At 42.0% G+C, this 24,421-nt stretch overlaps 1 protein-coding gene across 1 annotated transcript in view; it reads left to right on the forward strand.

The window, feature by feature from the left end:
• PDGFC (platelet derived growth factor C) overlaps positions 1-24,421 on the forward strand; it is a 345,852-nt gene that overhangs the window by 217,116 nt on the left and 104,315 nt on the right. The window lies entirely within an intron of this gene.

Here is a 24,421-nt window from a genome sequence, read left to right on the forward strand (position 1 = left end):
CACGACAAGTTGAGTTTTTACCAAAAAGTTCTACTTTAGTTTTATCTGACCATATGACATTCTCCCAATCCTCTTCTGGATCATCCAAATGCTGTCTTGCAAACTTCAGATGGGCACGGACATGTACTGGCTTAAGCAGGGGGACACATCTGGCACTGCATGATTTGAGTCCCTGGTGGCATAGTGTGTTACTGATGGTAGCCTTTGTTACTTTGGTCCCGGCTCTCTGTAGGTCATTCACTAGGTCCCCCTGTGTGGTTCTGGGATTTTTGCTCACTGTTCTTATGAACATTTTGACACCACGGGGTGAGATCTTGCGTGGAGCCCCAGATCGAGGGAGATTATCAGTAGTCTTGTATATTCCATTTTCTAATAATTGCTCCCATAGTTGATTTCTTCACACCAAGCTGCTTTCCTATTGCAGATTCAGTCTTCCCAGCCTAGTGCAGGTCTACAATTTTGTTTCTGGTGTCCTTAAACTGCACTTTGGTCTTGGCCATAGTGGAGTTTGGATTGTGACTGTTTGGGGTTGTGGACAGGTGTCTTTTATACTGATAACAAGTTCAAACATTAATACAGGTAACGAGTGGAGGACAGAGTGAAGCCCTGCTTGTCCTTAGTGCACAGATCCCTGCTTGTACTCAGTGTACAGAGCCCTGCTTGTCCTCAGTGCACAGAGCCCTGCTTGTTGTCAGTGCACAGAGCCCTACTTGTCCTCAGTGTACAGAATCCTGCTTGTCCTCAGTGCACAGAGCCCTGCTTGTCATCAGTGTACAAAGCCCTGCTCATCCTTAGTGCACAGAGCCCTGCTTGTCCTTAGTGTACAGAGACCTGCTTGTCCTTAGTGTACAGAGCCCTGCTGTTCCTTAGTGTACGGAGCCCTGCTTGTCCTCAGTTTACAGGCCTGCTTGTCCTCAGTGCACAAAGCCCTGCTTGTCCTCAGTGTACAGAGCCCTGCTTGTCCTCAGTGTACAGAGCCCTGTTTTTCCTCAGTGTACAGAGCCCTGCTTGTCCTCAATTTACAGAGCCCAGCCTGTCCTCAGTGTACATAGCTTTGCTTGTCCAATGTGCACAGAGCCCTGCTTGTCCTCAGTGTAAAGAGCTCTGCTTGTCCTCAGTGTACATAGCCCTGCTTGTCCTCAGTGTACAGAGCCCTGCTTGTCCTCAGTGCACAGAGCCCTGCTTGTCCTTAGTGTACAGAGTCCTGCTTGTCCTTGGTGTACAGAGTCCTGCTTGTCCTTAGTGTACAAAGTCCTGCTTGTCCTCAGTGCACAGAGCCCTGCTTGTCCTCAGTGTAAAGAGCTCTGCTTGTCCTCAGTGTACATAGCCCTGCTTGTCCTCAGTGTAAAGAGCCCTGCTTGTCCTCAGTGCACAGAGCCCTGCTTGTCCTTAGTGTACAGAGCCCTGCGTCCACACTTCCTGTTTTTTTTTCTCCTCACAGAGACACATAGGCAATAGCAGTGGAACAGAAATATACACATTTTTTTAACTAATGTATATTACAAATATACATACAATGTTATTTTTCTACTTGATTTTGCTAATGACAGGTACACATTAATACCCTGGACTTAAATTATCAGTATGTACATTTATATCCTGAGCTGCATTTTTCTATAAAGTGAATGCAGGAGCTGTGTTCTCTTCAAAGAGTATCAGTGACTGATCAGTGACTGATGCTGACACAAAAATAAAAACGTTACACAAGTCAGAATTGGACAATTTAAAGGAAACCGATTTTGTTAAAAACAAAGTTTTTTAAAGTAGTAAAATAATTCAAAAACTATGTAACACAGACATCATAGTAATAGCGTTGACCCAGAAAATAAAGGTAAGTTTTACTATAAAGTGCCATGTGTAAAAATGATCCCCCCCCCCCCCCAAAAAAAAAAAAAGTTGGAAAATAGACAGCATTTGGTGGAATCCCGTGCCTCAGCCCTGTTACGGTCACTGGGTTTCCCCTCTGCTACTTAAACCAACTACTGTAAGCTGTTAACTCCTTCCTAACTCTGCATTAGCTTGTGTTTCCTCAGCTTTTGCAAAACTACAACTCCCAGCATGCCCAGACAGTCTTTGGCTACCTTTACCAGAATATCCTTTCCTGACCCCTTCAGGGGCTTCCTCAAGGGAGGAGCCTAATACTCCCCTATAATGTCACTTGGCAGCAGGTCCCCTAAGGTCAGGCAGGACGTCCTGGTAAAGGCAGCAAGCAGTATAGAGGTTGGGTTGTTCTGAAATGAGGGGCCTAAAATGTTTGTCTGGCAGATTCTGCAGAGAGGAGTCATTTCCAGGAGAAGTCTTTATGATGCCCCAGGCCGGATGGAGAAGAATAGGAAAAGTTAACAACTCCAAACAAAAAATATGTCAGCTGTACTTCTCTTAGGGAAGGCGTCACCTGTAAGTCGCTGGATACAATAGTAATCACTTATACTGTCTGCAGGACAGGTATTTACCTCTATATGGTCACTGTATGGGGGTATATTGGTCTTTGTATAGTCGATTTTATTCAGTCGAAGTGTAGTGGTAAAAGTTATTCATTACGTGGAGGTAATATGTGGTTGTGGTGTGGCAGTGTTATACTGGTATTAATGGTAATATTTGTCTGAGCATAATGGCGTTATTTAGTCATTAAATTTTTTTTTATATATATATGTATACGGTATTAGGGTGCATTTACACTATGTTTTAAGACTCTGGCAGCCATATCAATTTGAAAATTGACTACCACCATATCTCCACCACAACCTTGCCGTACCCCATTCAATTCAATGAGCAGGATGGAGTCAGCTAGTTACTCTGTTTGGATAATTTTCTGACTGTATCTGGCTTTAGGCCCAGACTCAAAACCGTACCCTGCTGCAGTTTTCAAAAGCCTGTTATGGTCAGAAAATGACCCAAACAATCAGTAGCTGACTCTGTCCAACTCATTGAATGGGGTATGGCATGGGTGCAGCAGAAATAATATAGCAGCCAGTTTTCAAATTGTCCCACTGGAACCACCACAGTCTCAAAAATGGTGTGAACGCAAAAAATGGTGTGAACGCACCCTAATCATGGAAAATGATCTGACCTATGTTCTCTCTCCCTCTCTCTCTCTCTCTCTCTCTCTCTCTCTCTCTATCTTCTCTCTCTCTCTCTCTCTCTCTCTCTCTCTCTCTCTCTCTCTCTCTCTATATATATATATATATATATATACAGTGTATATATATATATATATATTTTTTTTTTTTAGGCCACATTTCATTCTTTGACCAAGGCAGCACAATGCCTTAGGCTGGAGCTAATTTATTGTATAACACTGTATAATGCAACATAAAAAACAGTACTAAAAATAATGTCATTTTCACTTTATATACTGTAAGTTGTCAAGGTGTTCACAGACCTAATATGGGATATTCATATGTGGAAGAATGGCTGTAGAAATTTCAATAACTGAGGTTCATTATGGCTCTTTTCTGCATTTAACTGGTTTTGAAGATTATGTTAATGTCTATGAAATTGAAGGCTAAAAGTTTACATACACTTAGGTTAACAACATTCCAAAGCCAATTTTTCACAACTCCTCATATTTCATGGACTCCTATATTTCTATTTGCCAAGGCAATTAGGACGTCTATTTTAAAACAACTGATAAGTGTAAGATATATGTCTACTTCACTGTATCAGATTTTTAGTGGGTCTAAAGTTTACTTCAAATTGCTTGTAAATAATCCTTCCTCCTGAGAAGTGACAAATTGATATAAAAGCATTGGAAGGCCATCACAAAAGAAAATGGACTGAACACATTGGATCCCACAAAGCAGTTTCTGTTCTGTCAAGTAAAGTTTATTAAAGTATTGAGAGAAGTTTGTGGCAGGCGACCTAAACCAGCTGATATCAGTTAACTGGTTCCTGGCTAATGACTATAATGTACATCATGGTCTGTTGCCTGTTGCCACTCCATAAACACATTTTTGTCATGTGCACCTGTGAAATCATTGGCAGGAGGTCATAAAGGAGTACTCTGGAATAGAAAAGCTTAAGTGTCAGATTGAGGTGGGCAGAAGGGTTGGTCCGACTGCAGGCCCCCCCCCCCCGTATTCTCCTGTATGGGACCACGGCTCTCCTTCTAAATGGAGCATGTTGACTACTGCATGAAGGTGCAGCTCTCTGACTCTCCTATAGAGATGCATTGAGGGGGCATGTCGGCTATCGCTTTGTGCGGTGGTCAACATGCCCAATTCAGGAGAAGAGCTGGGGCCCCATACAGGAGATCGCGGGGCGGGGGGGTATTGGGTGTCCCAGCGGTCAGACCCCCCGCAATCTGACACTTATCCTTATCCTTAACATAGACATATAAGTGCAGCACATCTAAAGTGAAGTCCTCTAGTAATTTTTTAATGTAGTGTGAGGCTACTGAAACATACCTATACCTTGGAAAAAATTGCTGATTTACCTGATTCCATCTTGTGTGCTGTATCTATCTCAGATATAGCCTTAGGATATGTTTTTCTATTCGGGAGATCGTCTTTAATACAAAACCCTGCTCCTGATACAACTACCTGGAAACAGAAAAAACATATATATTGCAGTTTGCCCCTTTAGAGCTGTGATCAAACATAATACAAGGACTGTCTCATGTGTATGCCTATGTATGGCTCATTAGGTACCTGTGCATATATATTTGCACAGGCATAATAAACTGGCTTGCAGAAGTACTATGGCATAATCATTACAATTAGCTTAAGCTTCTTATCTGTATGGAATCTAATTTGTCTGTTTCGGACAGAGACACCATAAAGCCACTTGCTACAATGGTTTTACTGGAATCTATGGTACATTAAATCTGGATGTTATGTTTAAAACAATAAACCTTATTTCTAGCACTGGGATAATCGTGTGAGTAAATGGAGGCTCCACTCCGTCTCCAATAGTAATCAGCAGAAGAAGCAATTCACACTTGACGACTAGGTGCGTTTTTATAAATGCTTTTAGTAGTTTAACTTCTTAATACAGATAAGGAGAAATCTCCACTTTTTAGAAAATACAAAAGTTACTTCACCCACAGTGCTCACTAATAACATGCGACAGTCCTGGTTCAGCAGCCGATGTAACTTGACCCTTCAACTTCACTTGAGAAAGGGTGCGTGTCCTTCGAAACATCGGAAGTGTCCGGCAAACACTTACCTTTCTACCCCTTCGTGAGCGGAAGGAGGACGGCCCCGTTATGCCCATTGAAGGGTGAAGTTACATCGGCTGCTGAACCAGGACTCTCGGATGTTATTAGTGAGCACTGTGAGTGAAGTAAATTTTGTTAAATTTTTCTAAAAAGTGGAGATTTCTCCTTATCGGTATTAAAAAGTTAAATTACTAAAAGCATTTATAAAAATGCACCTAGTCGTCAAGTGTGAATTGCTTCTTCTGTTGATTGATATTGTTAATAACAATTTTGTTTTTAATAAACAAAAATTACACTGAAAACACATTTAAAAGAAAAGAGTTTTTATTTACTATAATCCATATAACAAAATTTCCATGAGCAAACAAACTGTAGTTACAATATAAACCTTCCCCAAAAAATACACATTAAGCCATGGTGATGCAAAAATAAAAAAGTATACATTCCGAAATACTGGGACAAATAAATAAAAATATATATGGTACGTAAGATCAAGACCTGCCGGGTCCTGATATGTTAAACAATTACAAGGAAATGCCATAACCCCTTAAGGACACATGACGTTCTCATACGTCTCCATGTCCGAGTCCTTAAGGACACATGACGTATGAGAACGTCATGTGTTTTGCCGGCCCCCCGCAACCATCTGGAGCGGAGCCGGCGCCCGATGCCTGCTGAAATCGATCAGCAGGCATCGGGGCATATCGCCCAGGGGGGTCATGATGACCCCCCATGTCGGCGATCGCGGCTCATCGCTCGTCAATTCAGACGAGCGATGCGCTGCGATTCCGTTCCCCGCCGCTCACCGGGCGGGGATCGGAGCCGGATGTCTGCTGATTTCTATCAGCAGACATCCCGGCAGTGTGCCGGAGGAGGTCCGGAGGACCTCCTTTACCGGCGATCGCTGCAGGACGCCGGTAACTACTAACCGGCGTTCTGCAGCGGTTCCAGGTCATCAGGGTCACGTGTGACCCTGTGACCTGGATATAGATGGTGACTGGTGGTGTAGTATACACCACCAATCACCATCCATGCTGTACTGGGGGCTGGCATTGTGGCCACCCCCAAAGTGGCCACACCAATCACATAGTAATGGGAGGGGATCTGGTGGGCTAGGAGCACGTTGCTCCGTTCTGCCCACCATTCCACAGAGATCTGGTGTGCAGGACGGAGCCCCGTGCTGCCCACCATCCCCTCAGTAAAAAAAAAGTGCCCCTTGCCCCCTTTCTGTGGCCCCTTGGCACAGAAATCCCAGGGATAGCTTTAGATTAGGTAGGGACAGGTTAGGGTTAAAAAAAAAAGTTGTTTAAATTTTTTTTTTTTCGCCGTACCTCAGTGGGTGTCCGTGGGTCCGTAGCACCTTTAGCTGCGTGACCCCGGCCCTGCTGGGTCGCTGCGGTCTGCCGTCAGCCTTTTTTTTTGGCGCAGATCTTTTTTTTTTTTTTCACTAAGCGTGTGTGCGGACCCTCTTAGTTATAAAAGAGCGGTCCGCCACCGTTTGTTAAAGCCCACCCGCCGCTGATCAGTCCCGTAGTACTGATCAGCGTTTTTTTTTGTGGTGCCGGCGCTTTTTTTTGGGTTTTCTAGCGTGTTTTTGCACTCATAGGCGGTTCGTGCCACCAGTAGCAGGCGTGTACTGTGTGGCCGGACCGTACCTGTGTGTGCGGCGTGCCTCACCTCTGTCAGTGATTTATCACTGATCAGCTTTTTTTTGTGGTAAAGGCACCTTTTTCGGTTAACGCAGATTTTTTTTTGCACCCATAGGCGGTCCGTGCCACCAGTAGCAGGCGTGTACTGTGTGGACGGACCGTACCTGTGTGTGCAGCCTGTCCCACCGCTGTCGGTGATTTATCACTGATCAGCGTTTTTTTTTTTGGTTCAGGCGGGTGCATTTTTTTCGGGGTAAAGCGTTTTTTTATTTATTTTTTTGGGTTTTTTGTGTGGGGGTCTGTGAACAAGCCACCAGCCACTGTCCTGGGCTGAGTGGCTGGACCCCCCACTGACTTATGCGCCCCCTGCCGCCACAAGCGCTAATCAGTGCGCACACCACTGATTAGATAAACGCTTATTTTTTTGGTGCAGGGTTTTTTTTTGCGCTAGAAGTCCCCCTTTTTTTTAAAAGTCCCCTTTTTATTTAATATTTTTTTCTGTTAGGGCGGGTTAGTTTAGTTAGGTTAGGCTAGGGCGGGTTAGGGCGGGTTAGGGAGGTAGTATCGCACCACACCACACGCAGCACACACACCAATAAAGTTTTCCCCCCCACACACACACATACCCGTATCCCCATTAGAGTAGGGAAATGGCCCGCAGAGTGTTTTCGGCGGAGGAGGCATATGACCTAATTGCCTCCGACTCTGAAAGCATTTCAGAGGACGATGAAGACCCCACCTTCCTTATTTCATCGTCCTCCTCATCATCTAGTTCAGATGATGAGCCACCAAGGCGGCGAACTCGCCGCCATGCGGTGCCGCAAACCTCCTCTGTCCTTGAGCCTGTGCCCCATGCTAGTATGAGTCCCCCTGGCGCTCATACTAGTGAAGCCCCTCTGCCAAGGTCACTGGTACCTCGTACCGGAGAACTTGACTGGGCTGAGCCAGCGGACCACGAGCCCGTGATTCCTGAGTTTGTTGGCGACTCAGGAATCAAAATTAACATCGCCGGGTTCACTGAAAAGGACTTTTTCGGTCATTTTTTCAGTGACGACTTTGTTAATTTGATGGTTACACAGACGAATCTGTACGCCCAACAGTTCGTCGCCGCTAACCCGGGCTCACTTTTAGCTAGACCCGGCGGCTGGACTCCAGTCGATGCAGCCGAAATGAGGACCTTTTGGGGCCTTGCGCTGCATATGGGTATAGTTAAAAAACCCTGTGTCAGGCAATATTGGAGTGGGGACGTCTTTTACCAGACACCCCTCTACAGTATGGCCATGACACGTTCCCGGTTCGAGGCCATTCGGAGATGTTTGCATTATGCTGATAATGCGGCATGTCCCCCCCGAACTGATCCCGCGTATGACCGCCTGTATAAAATCAGGCCGGTCATCAATCACTTCGGGGCCAGATTTTGGGAGGCCTATGTCCCGGGGCGGGAGGTCTCTATTGATGAGTCGCTCATCAGCTTCAAGGGGAGACTCAGCTTCCGGCAATACATCCCGACCAAGCGAGCGCGGTATGGCGTGAAGATGTATAAACTTTGCGAGAGTACCTCCGGGTACACTTGCAAGTTTATGGTGTATGAGGGACGAGATTCCCGCATTGAACCCCCAGATTGTTCCCCCACTCTGGGTGTTAGCGGGAAAATCGTTTGGGGCCTTTTGCACCCATTGCTAGATAAAGGTTACCACCTTTACGTGGATAACTTTTATACTAGTATCCCTCTCTTTTCATCCCTCGCCGCCAGATCCACGGTCGCTTGTGGGACAGTCCGGAAGAATCAAAGAGGCCTTCCGCCCCATCATTCCCTACATGCTCCTATCCCCCGGGGTGAGTCCCGTGCCTTTTCCCATGAGAACCTGTTGTTGGTCCGGTATAAGGACAAGAGGGATGTCCTTATGCTCACCACAATTCATGGGAATGGCAGCACCCCTGTCCCTGTGCGAGGTACCGCGGGACCGGTCCTCAAGCCCGATTGTATTCTGGACTACAATCGGTATATGGGGGGAGTTGATCTTTCTGATCAAGTCCTCAAGCCATATAATGCCATGCGGAAAACACGCGTATGGTATAAAAAGGTTGCGGTCTACATGGTACAGGTTGCCATGTACAACTCTTTTATACTGTACCAGAACGCTGGCAACACAGGGACATACCTGGAGTACCAAGAGGTAGTTCTAAAGGCCCTCATCTATGGTGATCGCCAAAGAGCGGGTCAGAGCACCTCTGGAACTTTAGGTCCCCGGATCGTCCCCGGCCAACACTTTCCAGGTGTGATCCCCAACACTGGAAGGTCGGGACGAACCCAGAAAAGATGCAGAGTGTGTCACAGGAAGGGGAGACGGAGGGACACCACCACTCAGTGTGACACTTGCCCCGATCATCCGGGCCTCTGCATAGGCTGCTTCAGGGAGTATCACACTTCCATGGAGTACTAAATTTTCCATCCTTTGCCCTAAATTTCATTCCCCAGAATTCGGCTCCAATGTACCAGTCCAGGGTACATTATCTTCCAAATTTTATACCAAAATACCCTACCCCCAAAAAATCAAACCCAAAACCTCTTTCCCAATGCCCCTCATAATATCTTTGTCCCCCAAAAATGGGTCATGGGACACAGAGTCAACAGCATTGGAGGTTTGCAGTTGCCTCAAATGCGCAACGCTCTCTCTCTCCACCTGAGCGGGTTGCGCATTTGAGGTAACAGAATAGGGACGGCCCCACATATCCCCTTCCCAGAATGATGATTCAGAGTATAGGGTTTGGGGCGGGCATCATTTTTACTTTTGGCTGTACTCTGGGTCATCATTCTGGGAAAATAATTGGCATATCAGTTCTAAAATTGCAATTTTTTCCCCCCCATAGTACACTTCATCCATTCCTGGAAAATAAATGAAGGGAACACCCGTCTGTTCCAAATCTCCACTTCACCCTATACACCTTCCTTAGGGGGTGTACTGTTTGTAATAGGCTCACATGTGGGTGTTCCTTTCTTGTATTTTCCTCTGAATGTATGTAACTGTTAGGTCCGTAACAAACATCCGCCTCAAATGCGAAGAGTTCTCGCTGAGCTCTGTCGTATTTCCAGGCGACAATTCGGAGTCACATGTTAGTTGTTCCCAGAAAAATGAAGCAGAGTATAGGTTGAAAATTGCAATATTCAAAAGCTACCCTTCATCCATTCCTGGAAAATAAATTTAGGAAACACCTGTGCATTAAAAATGTCCTCTTTACCCCTATACCCTTTTCTCAGGATGAGTACTTTCTGTAATGGTGCCACATGTGGGTGTTTCATTTTTGTATTTTCCTCGGAATGTATGTAACCGTCAGCTACTGATATGCCAAAGGTCACAAATACAAAGTGACCTCTATGACTTCTGAGCCTTGTTGTGCGCCCGTCCAGCACGTTACCCCATATGTGGATGTATTTTTATAGTCAGGGGGAAAAGCCCTCCAAAATGTGTAACCCAATTCCTCATATTACCCCTTGTGAAAATGTTAATAATTGGGTAACCCCTGCATTTTACTGTAAAAAAATCTAATTTTTCAATTTATGGCCCACTTTTCAAAAAACCTGTGAGGTGTAAGTACTCACTGTAACACTGTTACATTCCCCAAGGGGTCTAGTTTCCAAAATGTATGCCATGTTTTTTTTTTTTTTTTACTGTCCTGGCACCATAGGGGCTTCCGAAATGCGGCATGTCCCCAGAGCAAAATTTGTAACTCCTCTTCTGAGACCTGTAGTGCGCCAGCAGAGCACTTTTCACCCCCATATGGGGCGTTTTCTGAATCAGGAGAAATTGGGCTTCAAATTTTGGGGGGTATTTTCTGCTTTAACCCTTTGTAAAAATGTAAAATTTTTGGGAAACCAAGCTTTTTTGGTAAAATGTATTCTTTTTTTTTTGCATATGCCAAAGTCGTGAAACCCCTGTGGGGTATTAAGGTTCACTTTACCCCTTGTTACGTACCCCAAGGGGTCTAGTTTCCAAAATGGTATGCCATGTGTTTTTTTTTTGCTGTCCTGGCACCATAGGGGCTTCCTAAATGAGGCATGCCCCCAGAGCAAAATTTGCTTCAAAAAAGCCAAATGTGACTCCTTCTCTTCTGGGACCTGTAGTGCGCCAGCAGAGCACTTTTCACCCCCATATGGGGTGTTTTCTGAATCGGGAGAAATTGGGCTTCAAATTTTGGGGGGTATTTTCTGCTTTAACCCTTTGTAAAAATGTAAAATTTTTTGGAAATCAAGCATTTTTGGTAAAATTTATTCTTTTTTTTTTGCATATGCCAAAGTCGTGAAACCCCTGTGGGGTATTAAGGTTCACTTTACCCCTTGTTACGTTCCCCAAGGGGTCTAGTTTCCAAAATGGTATGCCATGTGTTTTTTTTTTGCTGTCCTGGCACCATAGGGGCTTCCTAAAAGAGGCATGCCCCCAGAGCAAAATTTGTTTCAAAAAAGCCAAATGTGACTCCTTCTCTTCTGGGACCTGTAGTGCGCCAGCAGAGCACTTTTCACCCCCATATGGGGTGTTTTCTGAATCGGGAGAAATTGGGCTTCAAATCTTGGGGGGTATTTTCTGCTTTAACCCTTTGTAAAAATGTAAAATTTTTGGGAAATCAAGCATTTTTGGTAAAATGTATTCTTTTTTTTTTGCATATGCCAAAGTCGTGAAACCCCTGTGGGGTATTAAGGTTCACTTTACCCCTTGTTACGTTCCCCAAGGGGTCTAGTTTCCAAAATGGTATGCCATGTGTTTTTTTTTGCTGTCCTGGCACCATAGGGGCTTTCTAAATGAGGCATGCCCCCAGAGCAAAATTTGCTTCAAAAAAGCCAAATGTGACTCCTTCTCTTCTGGGACCTGTAGTGCGCCAGCAGAGCACTTTTCACCCCCATATGGGGTGTTTTCTGAATCGGGAGAAATTGGGCTTCAAATTTTGGGGGGTATTTTCTGCTTTAACCCTTTGTAAAAATGTCAAATTTTTGGGAAACCAAGCATTTTAGATATTTTTTTTTTTACATTTGCAAAAGTTGTGAAACCCCTGTGGGGTATTAAGGCTCACTTAATTCCTTGTTACGTTCCTCAAGGGGTCTAGTTTCCAAAATGGTATGGCATGTGGGCGGTTTTAGCTGTTCTGGCACCATAGGGGCTTCCTAAATGCAACATGCCCCCCAAAAACCATTTCAGAAAAATATACTCTCCAAAATCCCCTTGTCGCTCCTTCGCTTCTGAGCCTTCTACTGCGCCCGCCGAACAATTAACATAGATATATGAGGTATGTGCTTACTCGAGAGGAATTGGGCTACAAACACAAGTAAAAATTTTCTCCTTTTACCCCTTGCAAACATAAAAAAATTGGGTCTACAAGAACATGCGAGTGTAAAAAATGAAGATTTTGAATTTTCTCCTTCACTTTGCTGCTATTCCTGTGAAACACCTAAAGGGTTAACACACTTACTGAATGTCATTTTGAATACTTTGGGGGTGTAGTTTTTATAATGGGGTCATTTATGGTGTATTTCTAATATGACGACCCTTCAAATCCACTTCAAACCTGAACTGGTCCCTGAAAAATATTGAGTTTGAAAATTTTGTGAAAATTTGGAAAATTGCTGCTGAACTTTGAAGCCCTCTGGTGTCTTCCAAAAGTAAAAACTCTTCAATTTTATGATGCAATCATAAAGTAGACATATTGTATATGTGAATAAAAAATAAATTTATTTTGAATATCCATTTTCCTTACAAGCAGAGAGCTTCAAAGTTAGAAAAATGCAAAATTTTCAATTTTTTCGGCAAATTTTGGGATTTTTCACCAAGAAATGATGCAAGTTACCATAAAATTTTACCACTATGTTAAAGTAGAATATGTCACGAAAAAACAATCTCGGAATCAGAATGATAACTAAAAGCATTCCAGAGTTATTAATGTTTAAAGTGACAGTGGTCAGAATTGCAAAAAACGCTCCGGTCCTTAAGGTATAAAATGGCCTGGTCCTTAAGGGGATAAAACACTACCAAAATATGTTTAAACGTTCATCTGTTATTTAAACTGACATAAAAAACTTGACATAAATTTGTCTCTTAGCTTTTATTGACAGTATGTAATGCGAACAGTATGGTAGCGTGAAATGTGTGGAGAACCATTGAGGACAAATCTGATTAGAGTGAAGCCAAGCACTGTACAGACCAGAACAATATGTCAGATCTTTAAAAGCAGCAAGAAAAATAATGAATAAATAAATAAATTAATAAATAAATGAATATTACAACATTGTTGTGCCTTAACATGGCAGTGGCTAAGATACAACAAGTGAGACTGCTCTTAGTATTCCAATAAAAATGTATTGGGAATTTTTTCCTACTTAATATTATGAAAAATGAATAGAATAGAAACCTTAAGAAAACGGAATATTTTGCTTATTTTTTTTCCAGTAATCTTTGCTCTAGTTTGCTGGATTTGGAAATGAAGTCTATGTATCCTATTTGGCATACTATATAGATTTCCTGTGCAAAGGTCTGGGAGGCCACCACATTGAGACTTCCCGAGCAGACACCATGACTCAGTTTGCTATGGAATTATCTTTTTTTGTCAAAGGTTCCCCAGAAGTTTGCAGACAGGCCTATAACACCATCACCCCTGTTTTGAAGTTTCTCCGCAGCTGTGCTTTATAGAAAATAAATGAGTAATTCATAAATTCCCAAATGAGAATAGAAACTTTGTCGACAAACCAGACTTGTTTGTTGAACATAAAAGGACATAAATCCTCTACAGTTCCCTAGGGAAACACTTGAAAAGGGGAGTAATTATCATAAACCACTTAGGGCTATATGCTATGTATCATGTTGCCGTGAGAAAGTTCGGTTTGATTGGTTCATAAAGCCGGTTTCGTAAATCCTTTTTAGGTTGGTTTCAACAGTTGTATGTAGCGTAATACAATATGAGTAGTGGTATTATAATGTACCAATCCAGAAAAAACTCTGATTGTATTTTACACACATCTATATGTATACAGGGAATATTCACTTCTGGCTCAGTTTTATAATAATAATAACAACAACAATATTTAATTATACAACGCCAACATATTCTATAACAGCTAATGTTCAAGGAAAAAACACGCGCAACATGACATGCAAATAAACAGTGTAACAAAAGGAGAGTGTTCTCGACCCCTAAGAGCTTACAACTGAATGACAACAGTTTGCATTGTTATTTGTTTTGTGTTTGTGTAGATGCTAAACCTCATGACTGTTTAATTATATTGCAATAGCCCGATAATGACACAGCCTATTTTGGCCCTAAGGACTAAGGCCCATTTTTCAAGTTTGACCTGTCTCACTTTAACCCCTTAAGGACCAGGGTTTTTTCCATTTTTGCACTCTAATTTTTTCCTCCTTACCTTTAAAAAATCATAACTCTTTAAATTTTGCACCTGAAAATACATATGATGACTTATTTTTTGCATCACCAATTCTACTTTGTAATGACATCAGTCATTTTACCCAAAATCTACGAAGAAACAGAAAAAAAATCATTGTGCAACAAAATTGAAGAAAAAACGCAATTTCGTAACTTTTGGAGGCTTCCGTTTCTACGCAGTACATTTCTCGGCAAAAATGATACCTTATCTTTATTTTCTGTGGGTCCATTTGATTAAAATGATACCCCACTTATATAGGTTTGATTTTGTCCTACTACTGGGGGAAAAAAATCATAACTACATGCAAGAAAATTTATACATTTAAAATTGTCATTTTCTGACCCCTATAACTTTTTTATTTTTTCGCGTACGGGGCTCATTTTTTGCGCCGTGATTCGACTGTTTGATCGCTTTTTATAAATTTTTCCATGATATAAAAAGTGACAAAAAATGCACTATTTTGGACTTTGTAATTTTTTTTGCGTGTACATCATTGACCGTGCGGTTTAATTAACAATATATTTTTATAATACGTACATTTCCGCACGCGGCGATACCACATATGTTTATTTTTATTTACACAGTTTTTTTTTTTAAATGGGAAAAGGGGGATGATTCAAACTTTTATTAGGGAAGGTGTTATATGATCTTTATTAACTTTTTTCCCCCCACTTTTTTCTGCAATGTTATAGCCCCCACTGCACACACTGACCTTTTAAATTGATCAATGGTTTCTCATAGGAAACCATTGATCGATGATTCTGCCACTTGACTGCTCATGCCTGGATCTCAGGCACTGAGCAGTCATTTGGCGATCGGACACCAGGAGCCAGGTAAGGGGACCCTCCTCGTGTCCTACAGCTGTTTGGGATGCCGTGGCGGTCCCGAACAGTCCCCTGAGTTAGCCGGGGTAGTTTAGTTTCTCTTTAGACGCAGCGTTCAACTTTGAACGCCGCGTCTAAAGGGTTAATAGTGCATGGCACCACGATCAGTGCCGCGCGCTACTAGCTACGCGTCCCGGCTGTTGTTAGAGAAGGGGAAAGGACCCAGGACATACAGGTATGCCCTTGGTCCTCAACAGATTAAAGAGGTTAACCACCATAAGGTGATTTTAGTACATACCTGCCAGACAGTAATGGACATGCTTAGGAAGGATTTGCACTTGTATTTGGGTTAAATGGCTGTCTTGTGAGATTACCATAAAGATGTGGCTTTCTTTTTGTGAACCTCAGTATTTCCTGTTGAAGTTTTCTTTTTTTACTACAAATCCCAGAATTTGACTTTCCAACTTCCCACACATCAGCTATCTCACCCATTGAACAACAAAAAAGCTTGATTCAATGAATAAGGTCAGTGCTTTCTAATCAGGGTGCCTCCAGCTGTTCCATCCATTGAAGCAGACAGGCTCCCTGTCATCACCTGACTAATGATGTCATGTCTTTGCCGCAGTGCATCCTGGGAAATACCTGAGACAGGAGTAATTTTGTATGCTGTTAAAAATGAACATCCAGATCAAAGATCACATAAGAATACATGACGAACCGTTAGAGACAGGTACAGACACTATATTATGAACTACACTAAATTTTCAGCCCCTGTAGCATAATCAAATTTAAAAAAAAATCCTGAAAAACCCCTTTAAGTATTAGGACACTTTAACTTATTCAACTGATGTTTTTCGTGACATTGCAATTTATGTTAGTGATACATATTTTTCAATACCTTCAGCTAAAAATCATTAAAAAATACTCCAAAATTAGCATTTTTCAAAGTTTGACATTATAGCATAGTAATTCCACATAAATTAGCTAATATTTGACATTTACAATATGCCTACTTTATGTTGACATAGTTTGGTAAATGTCCTTTTAAAAATAGCAAATATGGAGAGACAGATATCGGCACAACTTGCTCTGCTCTTGTACATGGGGAACTTTAACAATGCTTAGGAATAGTATGGCAGACTGTGAAGAGATGGAACATGGTGGTGCTCAAATCCCAGATGAAAGGAAGTTTCAGCAAATCCATGGAAAAAGAGGTCGGGAGGCACTCACCATACTTCAGGTAATAGCAAATCTTTATTCTTCTTATACGTACATTAAAAGAAAAGCATTGCCAGGTACAGATGCAGCAGACCAGCCTCCATGTTGGGAGTTGTAGTTTTGCAACATCTGGAGGGCCACAGTTTGGAGACCACTGTGCAGTGGTCTCCAATCTGTGCTCTTCCAGCTGTTGCAAAACTACAACTCTCAGCATGCCCAGACAGTCCAGGCATTCTGGGAGTTGTAGTTCTGTAACATCTGGCCCTTCAGTTGTTGCTGAACTACAACTCCCAGCATGCCTGGGCAGTCTGGGCATGCTTGGAGTTAAAGTTTTGAAACATCTGTTGGGCTACAGTTTGGACACCACTACACAGTGGTCTCCAAATTGTTCTCCTCCAGTTGTTGCAAAACTACAACTCCCAGCATGACCTTTGGTTTTCTGGGCATGCTGGGAGTTGTAGTTTTGCAACAACTGGAAATACACTGGTTGGGAAACATTGTCTGTCTCCTAACTCAGTGTTTCCCAACCCATGTACATCCAGCTGTTGCAAAACTAAAAGCCCCAGCATGCACTGACAGACCATGCATGCTGGGAGTTGTAGTTTTGCAACAGCTGGATGCACACAGGTTGGGAAACACTGAGTTAAGTAACAAACTCCCAGTGTGCCTCCAGCTGTTGCATAACTACAACCCCCAGCATGCATGGACAGCCAAAGGGCATGCTGGGAGTTGAAGTTTTGCAACAGCTACAAATTTCCCGATGCAGCTCAAACTCCCAGCGGGAAACTCACTGTGAACCCCGCCCATGTGATTGTACACTAAAAACACTACACTACACTATGGTACACTAAATAAAAAGTAAAACACTACGTATACACATACCCCTACACAGTCCCCCCCTCACTCTCCCCAATAAAAATGAAAAACATCAGGTACATCACTGTTTCCAAAACGGAGCCTCCAGCTGTTGCAAAACAACAACTCTCAGTATTGCCGGACAGCCATTGACTGTCCAGGCATGCTGGGAGTTGTGCAACAGCTGGAGGCACCCTGTTTGGGAATCACTGGCATAGAATACCCCTATATCCACCCCTATGCAAATACCTAATTTAGGCCTCAAATGCGCATGGCGCTCTCTCACTTCGGAGCCCTGTTGTATTTCAAGGCAACAGTTTAGGGCCACATATGGGGTATTTCCATACTCGGGAGAAATTGGCTAACAAATTTTGGGGGGCTTTTTCTCCTTTTACCCCTTATGAAAAGGTCAAGTTGGGGCCTACTCCAGCATGTTATTGTAAAAAAAAATGTTTACACCAACTTGCTGGGGTTGCCCCTTGCTTTTTTATTTTCACAAAAGGTAAAAGGAAAAAAAGACCCTAAAATTTGTAATGCTATTTCTCCTGAGTACGGAAATACCCCATATGTAGGCGTAAAATGCTCTGCGGGCGCACAACAAGGCTCAGGAGTGAGAGCGCCATGTACATTTGAGGTGATTTGCACTGGGGTAGATGATCGTTACAGCGGTTCTGACATAAACGCAAAAAAAAAGAAAAACACACACATGTGACCCCATTTTGGAAACTAAACCCCTCACGGAACGTAACAAGGGGTATAGTGAGCCTCAATACCCCACATGTGTTTGCCGATTTTTTGTTGAAAATGAAAAGTTAGCATTTTTTCAATAAAATGCTGGTGTTATCCCAAAATTTTCATTTTCACAAGGGGTAATAGGAAAAAGGCCCCCCAAATTTGTAACACCATTTCTTCTGAGTATGTAAATACCCCATGTGTGGATGTAAAGCGCTCTTCTGGCGCACTACAGGGCTCAGAAGAGAAGGAGCACCATTGGGCTTTTGGAGAGAGAATGTGTCTGGAATTGAAGGTCATGTGCATTTACAAAACCCCCATGGTGCAAGATCAGTGACCCCTCCACATGTGACCCCATTTTGGAAACTACACCCCTCACAGAATGTAATAAGGGGTGCAGTGAGCATTTCCAAAATGGGGTCACTTGTGGGCGGGGGGGTCCACTGTTCTGGTAGTATGGGTGTTTGTAAATGCACATGGCCCCTGACTTCCATTCCAAACAAATTCTCTCTCCAAAAGCTCCTTTTCTTCTGAGCATTGTAGTTCGTCCGCAGAGCACTTTACATCCACACATGGGGTATTTCCATACTCAGAAGAAATGGGGTTACAAATTTTGTGGGGCATTTTCTCCTATAACCTCTTGTAAAAACAGTAAATTTGGGGAAAAAACTGCATTTTAGTGAAAAAAAAATGTAATTTACACATCCGAATTTAACGAAGAGTCATCAAACTCCTGTGGGGTATTAAGTCTCACTGTACCCCTTGTTACATGCCTTGAGGGGTGTAGTTTCCAAAATAGTATGCCATGTGTTTAAATTTTTTGCTTTTATGGAACCATAGGGGCTTCCTAAATGTGACATGTCCCCCAAAAACCATTTCAGCAAAATTTGCTTTCAAAAAGCCAAATGTGGCTCCTTCTCTTTTGAGCATTGTAGTGCGCCAGCAGAGCACTTGACGTCCACATATGGGGTATTTCCATACTCAGGAGAAATGGGGTTACAAATTTTGGGGGGCATTTTTCCTATTACCTCTTGTAAAAATTTAAAATTTGGGGGGAAAAAACAGCATTTTTGTGAAAGAAAAATTTTTCATTTACACATCCGAATTTAACGAAAAGTTGTCAAATACCTGTGGGGTGTTAAGGCTCAATGTACCCCTTGATACGTGCCTTGAGGGGTGCAGATTTCAAAATACCATATTTTTCGCCGTATAAGACGCACTTTTTCTTCCCCAAAACCGGGGGGGGAGGGGGGGGGGAGTTGGTGCGTCTTATACGGCGAATATACGCCCGAGGCTGCTGCGGGCGAGAGCGGGAAGTCAGCGGTAAGTACAGAGGCTGCGGCGGTGCGGTACAGCGCTGACTACCCGCTCCCCGCCCGCAGCAGCCTCATGACCGCTGGTGAATTTTTCACCTCACACCGGCTATGTTTATTGCCCTACGCCTGGAACATACAGTTCCGGGCGCCGGGCAGGTGATTTACTAATAACTGTATACTAAAAACCAGGGTGCCTCCAGCTGTTGTGAAACTACAACTCCCAGCATGCCTGGACCGGCAAAGGCTGTCCGGGCATGCTGGTAGTTGTAGTTTCACAACAGCTGGAGGTACCCTGGTTTTTAGTATACATGAATTAGTTTTTACCTGCTCTGGCCGGCCCCCGCCTGCAGCCGCACACAGGAGCCGGCCCGGGCAGATAATCATAGGTTTTCCTATGCCGGACATCCCTGTGTCCCGAAAAATCTTTTTGGGACATAAGGATGTCCGCGGGTCACTAACCATTCCCTGGCCGATGCGCGTCCTCCTCTGTTCCTCCTGCGGTCTTCCTGTGATCCTGCGCCTCTCTATGGTTGTACGCACTGGACGTACAACCATAGAGAGGCGGAGGATCGCAGGAAGCGTCTTATATGGCGAAAAATACGGTAGTATGCAATGTGTTTGTTTTTTTTGCTGTTATGGAACCATAAGGGCTTCCTAAATGCAACATGCCCCCTGAAAACCATTTCAGGAAAATTCACTCTCCAAAATCCCATTGTCGTTACTTCACTTCTGAGCCCTATAATGCACCCACAGAGCACTTTACCTTCCCATATTAGGTATTTCCTTACTAAAGAAAAATTGGGTTACACATTTTTGCGGGGCATTTTCTCCTTTTACCCCTTGTAAAAATTCAAAAACTAAGTCTACAAGAACATGTTAGTGTAAAAAATTGAGATTTTGAATTTTCTCCTTCACTTTGCTGCTATTCCTGTGAAACACCTAAAGGATTAACAAACATTCTGAATATCATTTTGTATACTTTGAGGGGTGCAGTTTTTAAAATGGGGTCATTTATGGGGTCATTTATGAAGACCCCTCAAATCCACTTCAAAACTAAACTGATCCCTGAAAAATTCAGATTTAGAAAATTTTGTAAAAATTGGAAAATTGCTGCTGAACTTTGAAGCCCTCTGATGTCTTCCAAAAGTAAAAACATGTCAACTTTATGATGCAATCAATATAAAGTAGACATATTGTATATGTGAATCACTCTAAAATGTATTTGGTATGTCTGTTTTCCTCACAAGCCGAGAGCTTCAAAGTTAGAAAAATGCTAAATTTTCACATTTTTTATGAAATTTTTGAATTTTTCACCAAGAAATGATGCAAGTATTGATGAAAATTTACCACTATGATTAAGTAGAATATGTCACAAAAAACTATCTCAGAATCAAATCCATAAGTAAAAGCATCACAGAGTTATTAATGCTTAAAGTGACAGTGGTCAGATGTGCAAAAAATGCTCTGGTCCTTAAGGGGTTAACAGAAAAATTCAACTGGATATTTATTACCCCAAGTCTGCAGTTTCTGGAAATATCCCATGTGTACATATGATGGTGAAATGAAAGGTGTCATTACAAAATACAATTGGTCACGCAAAAAACAATACCCCTCATATGGGTCTGTGGATGGAAAAGTTAAAGATTTATTGGTTATAAAAGACAGTGAGGAAAAAATGAAAATGCAAAAATTCTAATTCTAATTATTCAAATTTACTGTGTCCTAGTGCAAAATGGGCTGTATCCTTAAAGGGGGATATCCAACATAGGGTGACTTTAGTAATTAAGTGTCATATTGTAATGGACTTGTTTAGGGTTCTTTCACACTTCTGCTGAGCACCGTTAGCAGTAGTTCCATTATAAAATGAGGTAGTGTGAACCTAGCCTTACCAAGGAACTGTGCTTGTGTTGATGATAATGGCCTTGTCCTGTGTCCCATATCTTGCTTGCCTGTCTGTTGGAACTGGCTACTTCCTGTTTCTGTGGCCTTCTTCAGACTACGATCCCCAGAAACCTTTGTTTTAAGGTGGGAGGTGACTTATTTTCCTCCCACACATCGGTCACCCCACCCATTGCAGCACAGCACAACCTGACACATAAGCTGTGGATCTGTGTGATGATGAATACACACACATGTGCGCTGGTAACGCCATCAAAAGCTGGCTTCACACACAACAGACAAAGCAGCCAAGCCCCTTTTTAGCACCTGACTTATGATGTATTGTCTCGGCCGCACAACAAGCAGGAAAAGGTCAGAGACAACACTCTTTTTGTTGGCTGCAAGGAATGAACCTCCGGGGGAAAGGAAAGAAATGTGATACAGCCTCCAAACACATATAAGTATATTAGTAACTAGACTAACTTTGCTGCCCCTGTGTTACATTTAAATAACCAAAAAAAAACAAATAATCATCATAATAATAATAACAATAATTAAGGGGTTGAAACTATGCTTCTTTCTAGATTAATATAATAATAATAATAATAATAATAATGATAATAATATGGTGGAAACTATGTTTCTTTCCAGCTTAAAATAATAATAATAATAGTTATTATTGTTATAGTAGTAATAATAAATGTTAACTCTATATACAAACAAGTTCTGTTTATTTACTGATCTGCTGCATCTGTGGATGTTTTAATGGGGACCTGCTAAAATAACACCTAAGACTTGTGTATAGTATTTTAAAGTAGAAAGGAGTATTTTTGGCCTTACTTGAGATGGGGGAAGCTTCTATGACAAAATGCAGCATAGCAGACGCTTCTCAGAAATAGTACAGCTGCCTTGGCATAGGCAGGAGAACTGATTGCTGTTACAGTGGAGGTGGTTCATGGATTTTGCATAAATATGTCTGAAATATTATGGCATGAAAGGTGGATTTCGAATTCAATTGTGAAGAGTCAATGCAGGATTCAGAGCAAAAGGGATGACGTTTTACTATAAGGGAATGTTTCCCTTCTCCAATTAAGTTCAGGATCTGCTTGTAAAATATAAATTGAGACCATGAAGATATAATTGTATATTCAGAAAAAGTAAATAAAATGTCCCTGTTATTTCTAAAAATGTTTGACTGTCACAGAGACATGTCAAAAGTTTTGATCGGCATCTTACCCCATGATCAGGAGAAGGAGCAGGGAAAGCTGTGGCTTCAAAAACTTATAATGGAGCCGCAGGACATAGATTGCGTGCTAGCAGGGGAGTGAAGTATGCTCTCTTGCTCTTCTCCATGCTCACTTTCATGATTGTTCGGAGTCCTTGCACTGAGACCTAGACCTATCAAAACTTTTTGATGTCAATAGATTTCTTTTTAAATGACAGGGACACTTAAAAGGAGTTGTTCAATTTAGAAATGCTATTTGCATGTGACCCATCGGGGAATTCTGAGTTAATGGTCACTTGCTCAGGATGATCTCTTGGCCAGAATGAAGAGCAGCTACAAAGAGACTTTAGCGCTGTACCTGTACTGTCCTGTCTTGCATTAAACAGACAACCCATTGATTTTTAATGGAACTGTGTAGTGCTTAATTTCCCCAGTGGTGGTGCTGCATGGGAATTGAACACTCACTGCCAGATTGACAGAATATAGCTGATCGCTATCTACAGTATCTACTTTCTCCTGTTGTTATTTGTACATATTAGATCTTTATAACATTATTAATATTTTGCATTATTACTGTGCAATTATTGTGAAGCTAAGTTATAATTACAGAGAACTCCTCATATGGCCCTTTGAGCCCAATATTACACAGCCTCTGCATCCACTTTAGTAATGCTACTTCTTAAAGTTATCCCAAATGGGCTATTTGTTAGTATCACAATATTGTACGGTATGTGGTTCTTTACAAAATTAAATTACAGGTTCTTTATTTATGAAATTCACTTGTAGTTTACCCTTAAAGTTGTAGGAGTTTTCCAGGAAAATGTACAAATGTAGTATATGCTTCCCCCTGCATTAAAACAATAAGCCAGCATACTTACCTCCCTCTCTCCCCCGGGCACTGCCACTGTCAGATCTTTTAGTCTGCGCTGTATTCCTGTTATTTCTACTTCTGATGACCTCCCACTCCCTTGATGAAGTACCGAAATGTACATTGGGGAGAAAGAAGTACAGCATACTTATCCTATGGATGAGCCATAATGCGGATTTGTTTGTACATTAATGCATTTACACAGCTTTTGTGCATGTTTTGTGTAAAGATGAATTTAAGCCACAATTTTGTGACTTTGTAACTTCAATACTGCTTGAGCTTTTTTATCACTACTCCTTAGAAGAAAGTCAAATTTCTTTCGACTTTTGTAGTGGTAGCTGATTTATCAAATTAAACAATTTAAAATTGTCACAAATGTTTGTACAATCTAGCATAGTTTTGTGCAATCTCACTCCAGCCAGGACCACACTTAAAATCCTTCTTACATCTAAGCTATTTATGAAGAACCTGGGCCATTTGATAAATTTGGCGCCAGTACACATGACGTATGACTGGCAAAACTGTGTGGAAAATCCCTTAGGACACAGACAATGATACTGCCACACTGCGGAATATGTCGGCGTTATGACTGCGCGGACACTGCAGTCTCCAATAGACTGCAATGTGTTCCGCAAGTATTTCCACCTGAAGAATGAGCTACGCCATTCTTCAGGCGGAAATTTTCAAGCGGATTTTCCGTTCACAAATTCCTCTTCACAAATCCCGAAGTGTGAATTTGTGAACGGAAACCCATTCTCAATACTTTACATTTTAGTAAGCGGAATTTCCGCCTGCAATTTCAAAGCGGAATTGCAGGCGGAAATTCCGTAATGTGAACCTAGCCTAAAACTATGACTTCTATGAGTGAATTTACACACTGATTCATACACCACAGCATATCTTGCTCAGACCAATACTGGTTAACCTGTAGCTTTATTTCCAGGGACTTTATTATATTCACCATACTCACTATATTTAATCCCACTGTTGTCTTAGACCAACCTATTTATTGGGACATGAGCGATATGATGTTTTATCCTTTGTGCTTGAGTGTTTTTACTTCATACTCGGTGCTTTGCCTTCTTGTGGTCATGCCTACATTTTATATAACTAGGGCATCCTTCATTACTTGTATTAATAAGAAATTGATAAAGATACCGACTCTAACAGTAGTCTATGTTGTCAATAAAGGTTACAGTGTTTTTAATTGGCAGTTTTTGGACTCCATTTTTGTTGGGTTACAATACCATAGAGGCATACCTGTCATTTCAAAAG

Source organism: Hyla sarda, chromosome 1 (assembly GCF_029499605.1).
Source record: "Hyla sarda isolate aHylSar1 chromosome 1, aHylSar1.hap1, whole genome shotgun sequence".
In the NCBI taxonomy this organism is placed as follows: domain Eukaryota; kingdom Metazoa; phylum Chordata; class Amphibia; order Anura; family Hylidae; genus Hyla; species Hyla sarda.